The following is a 13,856-nucleotide window of genomic DNA, read 5'->3' on the forward strand; positions in this document are numbered from 1 at the left end:
TGTGGAAAGTTTGACTTTCTTAAAAAATTAAACACAGAATTACCATATGACCCAGCAATTCCACTCCTAGGTATATGCCTAAAAGCACTGAAAACAGAAGTTCTAAAATGATCTAAAATAACTAACAATGCATACCTCTGTGATTACAGTGAATACAATTGTTTACTTTAAATGTGTGAATTATATAGGAAAAATAACATTCACACATAAATATGGAATGAAGTACTGATATATGCTATAACATGAATGAATCTTGAAATCATTATGTTTTCAGTTAAAGCCAGTCACAAAAGATCACGTTATATGATTTAATTTATATAAAATGTCCTTAATAATCAAATATACAGGGGCGCCTGGGTGGCTTAGTCGGTTAAGCGTCCGACTTTCATTTAGGTCATGATCTCGCGGTTCGTGGGTTCGAGCCCCGTGTCGGGCTCTGTGCTGACTGCCAGCTCAGAACCTGGAGCCTGTTTCAGTCTGTGACTCCCTCTCTCTCTGATCCTCCCCTGCTCACGCTCTCTCTCTCTCTCTCTCCTAGAAATGAATAAAACATTTAAAACAAAACAAAAAAAAATCAAATATACAAAAACAAAATATATATTATTGGTTACCCAGGACATGATGGAATGAGGATTTGGGGTGGTGATAGCTAAAAATTACAGGGTTTGTTTGTGATGTGATGAAAATATTTTAAAATTGATTGTGGGGATAGTTCCACAATTCTGTGAATATATCAAAAACAATTGAACTGTATACTTTAAATGTGAATGTTATCACAATAAACATTACTAGGAGGCAAGAGGATTAGAACTTGGGTTGAGGTAACAAGTTAAAGGCATCAACGATGGGGGCACCCAGGTGGCTCAGCTGGTTAAGTGTCTAATTTCAGATTGGGTCACGATCTCACAGTTCATGAGTTCAAGCCTCGCATTGGGCTCTGCGCTGACAGTGTGGAGCCTGCTTAGGCTTCTTGTTCTCTCCCCTCTCTGCCCCTCTCCCATTTGCGCAGACTTTCTCTCCCAAAATAAACTTAAAAAAATAAAGGCATCAACTATGGAAGCTCATTCACACATGAAACCCATGTGCCCCAGGACTTACCTTCTCTAGTCAACTAAAGGATATAGGTAGATTCCCTGCTCACACAGTTCAGATCCAGGACTATGTGATATACATGGACAGCACAGGATTTTACCGCTGAATATGCAGGATCTGTGTCTTCCATAGTTTAGTGCGCACTTGGATGAAGATTGGCAAAGTGATTTCTTTACAGATTGAGCCCACCTTTGCCACTCTAGCTTGGTTACTTTCCAGATTTCCTCACAGAAACTCTGGTAGCTTTGTATTTCTACTGGCCATTGATAATTTGCTAAGGATAATGACAGTGCTCTATTTCCACGCTTCCAGGAAGATTGAGATTCTTTCCCAGGAAAGACCCCACATCTGGGTGAACATGCAATATGCCCCCAGTCCTGATATAACATTTAACAAACTATGAACCAGCCTTCTTCAGGGCTAAGGACCAGCCCCAGAATTACCCTGTCAGTGATGTGCAACAGTTTCTGCTACAAGAGGCATAAAGAAATGAAAAGAGGAACAGCAGCACTATCAAATGGGACATATCTATAGCAAAGCAAGAGAGAAAATGACTACCTAGATTTTCCAAATTCGCTTTTCTGGTTGTGTATCCTGAAATGAAGAAAAAAAAAAAATCTTCTGTATTTTATTCTGTAGGAAATGAGGATGACTCATCTTTCATGAATTTTCATTTTAACTTAACATGACTCACATCATTTTCCTCTCTAATTTATTTTAAGGCAGGCAATACACATATTTAGACAGTATTAAATTTCCAAAGTCCCATACTTCTATTTCTACCACTTTATCTTTCTGTATTAGTTCCAGATCTTGGCTTCCTACCTAATCCCCGCTCCCACCCAATTACATACAAATAACTTCCTATACTTGTATCACTCAAATTTTGAGTAAAATCATTCAATGTAAGAGAAGTACTTTGTATAGTTAGATGATGAAGGCAAACAATAGAGTTGGTCTTTTTTTTTTCTATTTGGAGAGAAGGGTATTTTCTGAAAGTCAGTCTGGTGACTACTGTAGAAAATCACTACTATAGAAAGTCTATTATCAAAAACTGTATTTCCCTTGTACTCACCTTTCTGTTACTCTCAAAGTATATTTGGCATCAATCTTCTACTCCATTTATCTCTAGATTTCTTTTCTCAGAGCAGGTATAGTATGAAGATTCCAATCACAACCATGGGGGAAGAGAACACAGCATGAACTGGGAATGGCAATGTAAAATAGTCAATCTCTACAGAAATATTAGACCGTACTTGATATTATGGGCCCCAAGTAGCCAACTATAAATAAAGGGTCCAAGCTCTAAGACTCAGAAATAGCTATCTCATTGAGGAAATACCCAGTTTTGGACTGAGCTGGGAATTAGTTTCTTATAATCACACCCAAGGGACTAAAGAAGGCAGTGAAACTATCTCAATTTAAGATGTCTCCTTATTCAAATTTGTAGAGGAGTATACTCTAGACCTATTAGAGAGCCTTTATCTTTCTCCTAATTATAAATAAGAAGATACTTAGTACTATCTTGAGTGGGGTACTTACATACATGTTCTTTAGGGATATGACAACATTGATACAAATATTTAGAAGATATGTAGGAAGATGAACAAATGTTGAATACTTTGAGTATTTATACCATACACAAATCAGGGGCCAGAACATTCTAGGGGATAAACAGCAGTGTGCAAAAAGCAGTAGACATGGAGGTATTAGCACTCTTTATATTACTCCAGGTAGAGTTTGAAGTTATTTGAATGTAGTCTAGTGAAGAAAAGTATTGGAAAAGAACATATCATATATGAAAGTCATGGGAGAAGGCTTACTGGTATAAAAAATATGGCAATCTTTTAGGTGGTGCTGACACTCAGGAGGAAGATTTGAGACATAATCTGCAGTGAAATAAGAACCTTTAGGAGAAGAATCACATGATCAAAAGGAAGACAATTTCTTCTTAAAGGAATCATTTTAAAGAGCTCCCCTAATAAGGGGATACTAAATTTTCTAGGAGGATAATAAAAATTTTAATTCTATTAACAAAAAGAGATTTGGTGTTCAGTTCACCCTAGTAGGAATATTTCATATTCAGATGACATGATTTTTTATGGTCTCTAAGATAAAGACTGATAGGGACCAAGAGTGGACTGAACCTGAATATGGGTCTGGGGAAGAGACAGCTACATAAAGCTGAAGGTCCCTAGAAAAGTCACCTACACAGAGATACCCACATGCTTCTCCAGTACCAGGCAGTGATGCCACTTGCAGCTTCTCGGCAATCTCAAAGGAGAACACGTACTGGATCCCATCAAAAATATTCCTACGGAAAGAAATACAAGAGGGAAGCTGAATAACATAGGCATCAAACAAAAAGTGAGAGTTCACAGTTGTTCATGACATTATAGTAGCTAGTTCAGATGAGTAAAGAATTGAAACTAATAACAAGGAAAAAAATGAAACTAATAACAAGAGCTAACATAAGAATGCTTACTGTGTGCCAGGTACTGCAAAGCATGTGCTCTATATCATTAAATAATCATGCCAACAACCTGCTGCGATTACTATACCAATATTACAGATGAGGAAATTTATGTTCACTGATACACAACTAGAAAGTGTCAGAGTTGGCATTTAAATCTAAGGTATCTGACTCTTTAGTTTACGCTCCTAAGTTGCCTCCAAATGTATAGGAAACTATCATTCAGGAGAAAATTGGGTTATGACCCTTCCATATTTCTCTTTTTCTTTGGCCTTGTTAGCCACCCTACATACACATACCCTTCCAAATGAGTTTCTATTGGCTACTACAGTCTATTAGATATTTCATATTCTGGAAGACATTTTGATTTACTAAAAGGAACTGCAGCTCTTTGGAGAAATGACTGATTCCTTAACAGCTGAGGCAGGGAATATATAAAATAGGGATCCTGTAGTGCAAGAAAGTAAGGAAGTGCTCCAGAAACACAACAATGGGGACATGCCAAAGGGGCATGGGAATCATTGTGAATGAGCTTCCAATGGACAAACCTGAAACAATTGAGAAACAAAATAAGTTAATTATTCCTATAGAAGAATGCTAAATAATTTATGTAGCTTCTCACCCTCTAGGAAGTGGAGCTTAATCTTCCCCAACCCTTCTTAACTATGGTATATAAAGTAAAAAAGTAAGTTTACAGAGCAGATCAAGGCCACCTTGGCCAGCTGATCAAGGCCCTGACATGACAGGATAAGAATGGCATTTTACCTGTGTGGACTTCCTCCCAAACACCCATAACCCAGTCTAATCATGAGAAAAGCCATCAGACAAATTCCAGTTGATGCACAGTCTACAAAATACCTGAGTGGTACTCATCAATACTATCAAGGCCATCAAAACAAGGAAATTCTGTGAAACTGTGAGCGTCAACAGGAGCCAAAGGAGATATGACAACAATGTAATGTGGTATCCTAGACTGGGTCCTAGAATAGAAAAAGGCATTAGGTTAAAAGTAAGGATATCTGTATGAAATGCACACTTTAGTTAACAATAATGTATCAGTATTGGTTCATTAATTGTAAGAAATGTACTATACCAATCTAACACGTTGATAAAAGAGAGAATTGTGTAGGGCAAAGAGTAGGTGGATATGGGAACTCTCTGTACTATCTTTGCAACTTTCTGGCAAATCTAAAATTATTCTAAAATGCAAAGTTTATTTTTAAAAAATCACAAAACCTGGAAAAAGAAATATAGTCAAATCCCAGCCTTTATCTTTATCCGTGTAAACTTGCACAAGTCACTATCTGAGCTTCGGTATTCCTGTTTATAAAATAGATAAAATAATTTTTTTAGGGACATCTACAAGTTAGCAGACTGGGAAGCTCTGTCCAGATTCTCCATCCTCAACCCACAATGACATTTAAAACAACTAAAGGAGAACAGGAAGATGACAGAATAGGAGGATCCTGAGCTCACCTCCTCCCACAGACACACTAAGGCAATGACTTCATATAATGTGATGTACTCTGAAAACCACCTGAACACTGGCAGAACAGATCCTCCAAAAGCCAATGACATTAAAAGAAGGCCAAATCAAGAAGGACAGAAGGGGCAGAGGCATAGCCGAGAACCAAATATTTGGCATGGTGACACACAAGCAGAAGGGATATCAAAGCCACGGAGGTCCTCTCCTTGGGGAGTGACTGGATCAAGACCTACTTTGTGTACCTCTGGACTTGGGGAGCTACACCAAAAGGAAGAGCTCCCATTATGTCTCTCTGAGAAAATCAGCAGGGCTCAAAACTGGGAGATTCGAAAATCAGCAGAGCTTGACTCAAGGAGAGCCACATGGCTAGAGGAAACTGAGACTTTGCTCTGAAAGGGCCAGCTCGCTGTATTGCTCAGTCTGAGACTTAACACAGAAGCAGCAGTTTGAAAAACACCTGTGTTATATGTGATGGAGATTTACTGACCAATTTTAGGTATGTGCTAGAGAGAAAGGGATCTATTGGAACGTTCTCCAGGAATGGGAGTGCTGGTAGGCACCATTCTTCCTGACTTCCTTCATTCTAGCTGGCCCAACGCTGGTAGACATCAGTTCTGATACTCACCATCTACCCTGCTAGCACTGCTTGCCCTGCCCTAGTGTTCCCCTGCTGGCCCACCCCAGCAGGAGCCCCTCCAAAGAAACTATTGCTTCACCATACCTGGATGGTAGCTCAGCCTGGGACCAGGTGCCCCTACAAAGTGACTCCTTCACTGGGGAATCATTCCTATCAACCAGCATACGCACAGCCATTGTGGCCAAGAGAATTAGCCAGCTGTACCAAGGGATGTTTGTACCCAATAGCATGCCAACAGCATCTGTAACCCAGCCTCTCAGCCAGCTACAATGGGAACTAACTCCACCTACCAGCACACCAGCAGTAACTATAGATGGGACCAGCTGTGAAAGGAGCTATCCCAACCACCAGAAAGCTGACAGGAGTTACAGTTGTACCACTTAGCAAACTGCACCTGGGTCCATTTCTGCCCACCAATATGCTTGCAGCAGTCACACAAATCATTGCTGACAACAGGGCTGATGGTCAGCCACGTCCAAAAGCATACCAGCAGCAGTCACAGTCAAGTCACAACAGAAAGACCTATGAACCCACATAAGGGACACACCCACAGTGGTGGCTGGTTCTGTTGATCAAGGAGACTGCACTAATGGGCACCACAAGATGCCTTCTTCATAAGGCCACTACTTATCAAGACCAGAAGACACAGCTGACCTACCTAATACCCAAAAACAAACACATAGTCTCAGACAAAATGAGGAGACAGAGGAATATGTTCTAAACAAAAGAATAAGACAAAACTTCAGAAAAAGAACTAAATGAAATGGAGATCAACAATCTATCTGATAAGGATCTCAAAGTAATGGTCATAAAGATATTCATCAGACTTGAGAGAAGAGTGGATGAACTAAGTGATAACACCAACAAAGAAAAAAATATGAAAAAGAAACAATCTGAGTCTAAGAATTAAATAACTAAAGTGAAAAATACACTACAGAGAATCAACAGATTTTTTTTTAAAAATGTTTTATTTCTGAGAAAGAGAGACAGCATGAGCAGGGGAAGGTCAGAGAGAGAGGGAGACACAGAATCTGAAACAGGCTCCAAGCTCTGAGCTGGCTGTCAGCACAGAGCCCAACGCGGGGCTCAAACCCATGAACCATGAGATCATGAACTTTGCCGAAGTCGGACGCTTAACTGACTGAGCCACTCAGGTGTCCCTCAAAGGGAATTCATGACGTGAAAAAGAGAAAGCCATAACTAGAAGCAAATTATGAAAAGAAACAAATTTCACTGGGGAAAACAAACTGAGGAAAAGTAGGTCAACTACCTACAAAGCTAATATGAAGGTTAAAAGACAAAAGTAGTAAAAACAATTGTTATCTGAAAAAGTTAGCTAAGGATGCACAAAAATAAAAAGATATAAAATAGGACATTCAAATACATAAAATGTGGAGTGGGGGGAATAAAAATATAGTGTCCTTAGAGTGTGTTTGAACTTAAGTGACCAGCAACGTAAGACAGACTGCTATACACAAAGGATGTTACATATCAACCTCATGGTAACCACAAACAAAAAAACCTACGATACACAAAAAATAGAGAAAGGAATCCAGCATAATACTAAAAAAAGTCATCAAACCACAAGTGAACAAGAAAGGAAAAGAGAAGAACTATAAACACAACAAAAAAATAATTAATAATAAATACACACTTATCAATAATTACTTTAAATGCTAATGGTCTAAATGCTCCAATCAAAAGACACAGGGTGAATTTATGCATTTAAAAAAATCTATATGCTGAGAGAGAGGGCAAGATGGAGAGGAAGTAAGGAGCTCCATACTTGCACTCGTGCCCATACATCACACAGAAAAGATCTGAAGCCATTGGAAACCTTACAAAACCTGAGAGATTGGGAGAAAAAGGACGCAGAATCCACTGAGAGAGCCTTCTAATGTGAGTGCTAACCGGGGAAGATAAAATCGGGCCGAGATCGGAGACTCCAGGGTGGGAGGCGATCCCCCTCTACCCTCTATGGGGAGTGAGAGGGGAAAAGGAGAGAGTCCGAAAGAGAAAAACCTCAGCTCGGGGAGGAAAAACCTCCGCTCGGTGCACAGAAAGACCGTACTTGCCAAATACCTGCACACCAGGTCACCTCGCGCCAACTGGTCCTGGGAGGGGGGGGGCTGAGCACACAAACTGCTTCTTTGTGCGGGCTCCTGGAGGCTGGACTTCAGAGTGGTGGCGCGCCTGCCGCCACTGTAGCTCCCGGGCGGCTGGGGCCGCTGAAAGAGCCGCGCGGACACAGAGCGTCCACGCTCCTGGCTGGCTGGAACTCCAGAGGGAAGGCAAAGAACTAAAAACTGGGTAATTAGCCTGTGAGTTCGTGTTTCGGGTGACGAGCCATAGAGGGACCCGGTTTAACTCACTCCAGCGGACTCAGGCTCAGAGCACTCGGCAGGCAAACCCCCGCCCATGCTCGCCAGCCCAACCCAGAGAAGGAAGCGGCGATTCTGACTCCACCCCCAGAGCTCCACAGGGGGCCTGGAATTGCCCGAGGGGGTTGCCTGGGAAGCTGTGTCTAAGGCAATTTCAGCGGGGCGCGTGGACTGGGATTTGGAGATTGGAACTGCCCTGGGTTGAAGACTGCAACCAACTTCGGCTGCGCCCCCGGTACGGGGAGTTTACACGCCCAAAAAAGCGAGGTGCAGTGCTTGCTTCAAGAAGGGACTAGAGCACCGTCACTCTCCTCCCCACAATCCCCAAGACAGAGCTCCCACCTGAGGCATTGGATCACGCCACGCCCATCCCTGCCTGAGAGGTGCCCTCCTCCCCTTTTTTTTTCCCATTGTTTTCCTTTTTTTGTTTTTTTCCTTTTTCTTTCTTTTTTTTCCCTTTTTTTTCCTTTCTTTTTTTCTTCTTCTTTCTCTTTTCTCTCTTTTTTCCCCAGAACACTGACCTGATTAACTCTGGTCGCCAGCTTGCTTATTAAACAATCACAACGAATCCATTCTGTAAATGTAAATTCTACACCTACCGACATTTTCAGCTATTTCTCTCAGGAGTAATTAGACTATATAGTTTCTCTCGATGATTCCAGCACCCTTCTCTCACCTATCCAACCATATTCTACCCTTTACCTCTTTGAAAAAAGCTTCTTATCCCGTCTGCCTGTTCATTCTATTTCCAATTGTGCCTCATCCCGCCCTGCCTCCTCTTTCTTTCTCTGTGCTCCTCAACCAGCACTGCATACACACGGCTATTTCACTGTAGCTGGGAAATCCAGGTATATGCTTTAAACCGTTCTTTGTCCATCGGTTTTCTTCTTTTTTCCTTTTCTTTTCCCCTTTTTGACCCTTTTATGTATTTTATACTCCATATTATTCGACCTCCCTCCTCCGTCTTTTCTCTTAACTTTTTCGTTTTCCCTCTCGCTTTGCATGTTAGTTGAATTAGCCTTTGCGTTTGTGTGCTCCTGCTCCCTGTGTATTTGTCTGTCTGTTTTCTTTTCCAGGGCTACCTCAAGAAACAAGCGAGAGTACACAAGGTGGAGAGTCCCAAATATCACTACGAATAGGAAAATAAAATAACCAAGGTCCCAACAAGAGAGACCAGGGTATACCATTCAAAAAACACTCTCTGAAAGGATAGGCCCTGGAAAGTCAAAGAGTCTTCTTGGATATAGCAGTGCTCATAGAAACAGAGAGCATAACAGGTCTTTAAAACCAACAAGAGCCGGAAAGCTAACTAAAATGACGAAACGAAAGACCTCTCCTCCAAAGAAACTCCAAGAAGAAATGACAGCTAATGAACTGCTCAAAACAGATATCAGCAGCATCACTGAACAAGATTTTAGAATAATAATGGTAAAATTAATAGCTGGGCTTGAAAAAAACATAGGGGACATCAAAGAAACTATGGCTACAGACAGAATGGAAAATAAAAATAGGCATGAAGAATTAAAAAATGCGATAAATGAGATCCATAATAAATTAGAGGCCTCCAATGCACGGATTGAAGAGGCAGAAAGGAGAATAAGTGATTTAGAAGACACCATTATAGAAAAACAAGAAGCTGACAAAAAAAGAGACAAACTGATCCAGGAACAGGAAAGAAGAATTCGAGAGCTCAGCGATACGGTCAAACGCAACAATATCCGTATCATAGGAATCCCAGAAGAGGAAGAGAGAGGGAAAGGTGCTGAAGGAGTCCTGGAACAAATTATAGCAGAGAACTTCCCCGACCTGGGGAAGGAAGTAAATGTGGAAGTACAAGAGGCTCAGAGGACTCCCCTCAGACGTAACCTGAATCGATCTTCTGCACGACATATCATAGTGAAAATGGCCAAATACAAGGACAAAGAGAGAATTTTGAAAGCAGCTAGGGAGAAAAGGGCCCTAACATACAAAGGGAAACCTATCAGAGTGGTGACAGACCTATCTACTGAAACTTGGCAGGCTAGAAAGGAATGGCAGGAAATCTTCAATGTGATGAACGGTAAAAATATGCAGCCAAGAATCCTCTATCCAGCAAGCCTGTCATTCAAAATAGAAGGAGAGATAAAAACCTTTCCAAATAAACAGAAATTGAAAGAATTTGTCACCACGAAGCCAGCCCTACAAGAAATCCTGAGGGGGATGCTCTGAAGGAAAGGTTGCAAGGAACAAAGATACCAGAGACACCACCACAAACATGAACCCTACAAAAGATACAAAGACTCTAAACCCACATATTTCAATAATAACACTGAATGTAAATGGGCTGAATGCTCCAATCAAAAGACATAGGGTAGCAGAATGGATTAAAAAACAAAATCCATCAATATGCTGTCTACAAGAAACTCATTTTAGACGGGAAGATACCTTCAGATTAAAAGTAAGGGGATGGAGAAATATATATCATGCTACAGGAAATCAAAAGAAAGCCGGAGTAGCGATACTTATATCAGACAAACTGGACTTTAAATTAAAGACAATCACAAGAGATGAAGAAGGGCACTACATAATAATTACAGGGTCCATCCATCAGGAAGAACTAACAATCATAAATGTCTACGCACCGAATATGGGAGCACCTAAATATCTAAAACAATTAATCACAAACAGAAACAAGCTTATAGATAAGAATGTGCTAATAGCAGGGGACTTTAATACTCCGCTTACAGCAATGGATAGGTCAACCAGACAGAAAATCACTAAAGAAATAATGGACTTGAAAGACACATTGGACCAGATGGATCTGACGGATATATTTAGAACTTTACATCCTGAGGCCAGGGAATTTACTTTCTTCTCAAGTGCGCATGGCACATTCTCCAAGATAGATCACATACTGGGACATAAAGCAGCCCTCAATAAATATAAAAGAATAGAGATCATACCATGCACACTGTCAGATCACAATGCTTTGAAACTTGAAATCAATTACAGGAAGAAGTCTGGAAAACCGCCAAAAACATGGAGGTTAAAGAACACCCTTCTAAAGAATGAATGGGCCAATCAGGCAATTAGAGAGGAAATTAAAAAATATATGGAAACAAATGAAAATGAAAACACAACAATTCAAAATCTATGGGATGCGGCCAAGGCAGTCCTAAGAGGAAAGTACATTGCTCTCCAGGCCTATTTCAAGAGATTAGAAAAAGCACAAGTCCAAAATCTAACAGCTCACCTAAAGGAGCTAGAGGCAGAGCAACAAGAACGCCCTAAACCCAGTAGAAGAAGAGAAATAGTAAAAATTAGAGCAGAAATAAACAACATAGAGACCAAAGAAACAATTGAACAGATCAATGAAACCAAGAGTTGGTTTTTTGAAAAAGTAAACAAAATTGACAAACCTCTAGCCAGGCTTATCAAAAAGAAAAGAGAGAGCACCCAAATAGACAAAATTATGAATGAAAATGGACTTATTACAACCAACCCCTCAGAAATACAAGCAATTATCAGGGAATACTATGAAAAATTATATGCCAACAAATTGGACAACTTAGAAGAAATGGACAAATTCCTAAACACACACTCACTACCAAAATTCACACGGGAAGAAATAGAAAACCTGAACAGACCCATAACGAGTGAAGAAATCGAATCAGTGATCAAAAATCTCCCAACAAATAAGAGCCCTGGACCTGATGGTTTCCCTGGGGAATTCTACCAGACATTTAAAACAGAATTAATCCCAATTCTTCTCAAGCTATTCCAAAAAATAGAAGTCGAAGGAAAACTCCCGGACTCATTTTATGAAGCCAGCATCACTCTGATTCCCAAGCCAGACAGAGATCCAGCAAAAAAAGAGAACTATAGGCCAATATCCTTGATGAATACGGATGCAAAAATTCTCAACAAGATCCTTGCAAATCGAATCCAGCAGCATATCAAAAGAATCATCCACCAAGATCAAGTGGGATTCATTCCTGGGTTACAGGGCTGGTTCAACATTCGCAAATCAATCAATGTGATCCATCATATCAATAAAAGAAAAGATAAAAACCATATGATCCTGTCAATAGATGCAGAAAAAGCATTTGACAAAATACAGCATCCCTTCTTAATAAAGACTCTCGAGAAAGTTGGGATAGAAGGAACCTACTTAAACATCATCAAAGCCATCTATGAGAAGCCTTCAGCTAACATCATCCTCAACGGGGAAAAACTGAGAGCTTTCCCCCTGAGATCAGGAACACGACAGGGATGTCCACTCTCACCACTGTTGTTTAACATAGTGCTGGAAGTCCTAGCATCAGCCATCAGACAACAAAAGGAAATCAAAGGCATCAGAATTGGCAAAGAGGAAGTCAAACTTTCACTCTTCGCAGATGACATGATACTCTACATAGAAAACCCGACAGACTCCACCAGAAGCCTACTAGAACTGATCCAAGAATTCAGCCAAGTTGCAGGGTACAAAATCAACGTACAGAAATCGGTTGCATTTTTATACACCAATAATGAAGCAACAGAAAGAGAAATCAAGAAACTGATCCCATTCACAATTGCACAAAAAACCATAAAATACCTCGGAATAAACCTAACCAAGGATACAAGAGATCTGTATGATGAAAACTATAGAAAACTTATGAAGGAAATTGAAGAAGACACAAAGAAATGGAAAAACATTCCATGCTCATGGATAGGAAGAATAAATATAGTTAAGATGTCATTACTACCTAAAGCACTCTACACATTCAATGCAATTCCAATCAAAATTGCACCAGCATACTTCTCAAAACTAGAACAAACTATCCAAAAATTTGTATGGAACCACAAAAGACCCCGAATAGCCAAAGTAATACTGAAAAATAAAACCAAAACGGGAGGTATCACCATCCCAGACTTCAGCCTCTACTACAAAGCTGTCATCCTCAAGACAGTATGGTATTGGCACAAAAACAGACACATAGACCAATGGAACAGAATTGAGAACTCAGAAGTGGACCCAAAAGTATACAGCCAACTGATCTTTGACAAAGCAGGAAAGAATATCCAATGGAAAAAAGACAGCCTTTTTAACAGATGGTGTTGGGAGAACTGGACAGCAACATGCAGAAGAATGAAACTAGATCATTTTCTCACACCATGCACAAAAATCAACTCAAAATGGATAAAGGACCTGAACGTGAGACAGGAAACTATCAACACCCTAGAGGAGAAAGCAGGAAACAACCTCCTTGACCTCCACCGCAGCAACTTCTTACTTGACACATCCCCAAAAGCAAGGGAATCAAGAGCAAAAATAAACTGTTGGGACCTCATCAAGATTAAAAGCTTCTGCACAGCCAAGGAAACAACCCAGAAAATTAATAGGCAACCAACGGAATGGGAAAAGATAGTTGCAAATGACATATCAGATAAAGGGTTAATATCCAGAATCTATAAGGAACTCACCAAACTACACGCCCGAAAAACAAACAACCCAGTGAAGAAATGGGCAGAAGACATGAACAGACACTTCTCCAAAGAGGACATCCAGATGGCCAACAGACACATGAAACGATGCTCAGCATCCCTCCTCATCAGGGAAATACAAATCAAAACCACACTGAGATACCACCTCACGCCAGTCAGAGTGGCTAAAATGAGCAAATCAGAGAACTCTAGATGCTGGCGAGGATGTGGAGAAACGGGCACCCTCCTACACTGTTGGTGGGAATGTAAACTGGTACAGCCCCTCTGGAAAACAGTGTGGAGGTTCCTCAGGAAACTAACAATAGAACTCCCTTATGACCC

At 40.5% G+C, this 13,856-nt stretch overlaps 1 long non-coding RNA gene across 3 annotated transcripts in view; it reads right to left on the bottom strand.

Moving 5' to 3' along the window:
* Positions 1-997: 997 nt before the first annotated feature.
* The window catches only part of LOC120220875, a 33,004-nt gene continuing 20,145 nt past the window's right edge, over positions 998-13,856 (bottom strand). For 2 of the 3 annotated variants that reach the window (XR_005525676.1, XR_005525677.1), the window contains 3 exons: positions 3,304-3,406; positions 2,168-2,296; positions 998-1,686 (listed from right to left, as the gene is read on the bottom strand). This is a non-coding gene — a long non-coding RNA (uncharacterized LOC120220875). Of the gene's footprint in view, positions 1,687-2,167; positions 2,297-3,303; positions 3,407-7,770; positions 7,803-13,856 lie in introns of those variants that run through there. The other variant, XR_005525678.1, reaches the window with a different exon arrangement.

Source organism: Hyaena hyaena, unplaced genomic scaffold, assembly GCF_003009895.1.
Source record: "Hyaena hyaena isolate Hyena2069 unplaced genomic scaffold, ASM300989v1 scaffold_744, whole genome shotgun sequence".
In the NCBI taxonomy this organism is placed as follows: domain Eukaryota; kingdom Metazoa; phylum Chordata; class Mammalia; order Carnivora; family Hyaenidae; genus Hyaena; species Hyaena hyaena.